General features: G+C 37.3%; 1 pseudogene; it reads left to right on the top strand.

The window, feature by feature from the left end:
- The window catches only part of LOC107565657 (unconventional myosin-Id-like), an 89,994-nt pseudogene that overhangs the window by 28,534 nt on the left and 59,652 nt on the right, over positions 1-1,808 (top strand).

Here is a 1,808-nt window from a genome sequence, read left to right as displayed (position 1 = left end):
TCTGAATGACTAGTCAACACCTTTACTATGCTGGTTCAGGACTAAGAAGCCTAGAAATTCATGTTGGTCATTTCAGCAGGATTTATTATTGTGCAAACAGATTATACAGCTCATGAAACATGACCTTGACTATTGTGTGCTTTTTATTTGCTTTTGATTCCTGCCAGAGATAATTCATTAAGCTGTCCTTTCTTTACATAAAGCTCTGAAATCTGATTATACAAGCCACACTGACCACAAACCAAACAGAGCTGTTAGAATCAGGGTTAAATAAATATTCCATAATATGCATGAATGTGAATACAGCAAATCAATGATGTGCTCGTCTTTCTGCTGCAGGTTTGAAAAGGGTCGTATCTACAGCTACATCGGAGAAGTGGTGGTGTCAGTTAACCCTTACCGGGCCATGAACATTTACGGACGGGACACCATCGAGCAGTACAAAGGCAGAGAGTTGTACGAGCGACCGCCACATCTATTCGCCATCGCCGATGCTGCGTACAAAGCCATGAAGAGAAGGAACAAAGACACTTGCATTGTTATCTCAGGTAGACTATGTCTGAATGTGATGTAACTCACCATTGAGCTCATGGGTGAATCTGTGGAGCAGCCACTGAAGTAATATTACATTTTTAGGAGAAAAATGCATTACTTCATCCTCAAATAAGATTAAAACAGCCTGTTGTCTTCCTTCTATTCTATTAAATAACAGACTAACTGGAATACAGGCTTTCGGGGTCTTCTTGTGGGGCCGCAGTATGACTGGGAATGATGTGATTAGATCTGTGGTCAGATGAGAATAGCTCGGCACTGACGTGGTGTGTGGTTTCCCAGTCACAGAAGACTGCTTGAGCAGGAGCTCACAATAGAGTTCAGTGCATGAGCAAATTGTTTTCTCAAGACATGCCCATTATGTGAAAAAGATTAACGGCAATATGGTTGTTTCACAATTTCTACAAAAATCTCTCTTTGAGACCGTGTTTGTTTTCTGTCTGGGATGCTGTGGAACTATTCTGAGGTGGGGCACATAGCTCAAGGGAAATAATCTGGTGACCACTCAGATGTTGCCTCTATAAGAAAACATGGATTATTATCCAGTGAGTGACCACAGGCGGTGACTACACTGCAAAAATATTTGGTATGTGTGGTGCCACCTTGTGGCAAACAGAGGAACATGTTTATTTTTTTAGAGTGAAGTTTAATAGCGTGAGAAGATAATTTTGTGGCTTTGTTTTACCAATAAATTCCACGAGTGCCTCTGTGTGGTTGTATAATACTATCAGATAAGATAAATAGGTTAGGGTCTTACCAAACAACTCAGAGAAGTGAAAGCTTTGGATTTTTTGTACCCTTTTCGCCCTAGCCTTGCCCAAAGCCCCAGGGGAATGTAAAATGTATATTTGATGCTTACAATAATTATTATTTCATGTTATTGTTATAATTGTAATCTAATTACACTTCTGTTAAAAAAATTGGGGTTAGTAAGATATAAGTTATTTTTTAAAGAAGTCTCTTATGCTGACCAAGGCTGCATTTGTTTAATCGAAATACAGTGAAAACGGTAATATTATGAAATATTATTACAATTTAAAATGGCTGTTTTACTGTAATTTAATTACATTAAATCATTATAATTAATTATTATTTAATTTATTAAATTGAACATTGAACAAAATCTGAATTTTCATTAGCCATTATTACGGTGTTCAGTTTCTCATGATTCTTCAGAAATCATTCTGATATGCTGATTTGGTGCTCAGGAAACATTCCTTATTATTATCAATGTTGAAAACAGTTGTGCTGCTTAA

The sequence above is a fragment of the Sinocyclocheilus grahami genome, unplaced genomic scaffold (genome assembly GCF_001515645.1).
Source record: "Sinocyclocheilus grahami isolate Dianchi unplaced genomic scaffold, SAMN03320097.WGS_v1.1 scaffold26.1, whole genome shotgun sequence".
Classification (NCBI taxonomy): Eukaryota; Metazoa; Chordata; class Actinopteri; order Cypriniformes; family Cyprinidae; genus Sinocyclocheilus; species Sinocyclocheilus grahami.
This window is presented reverse-complemented; position numbering and strand designations above follow the sequence as displayed.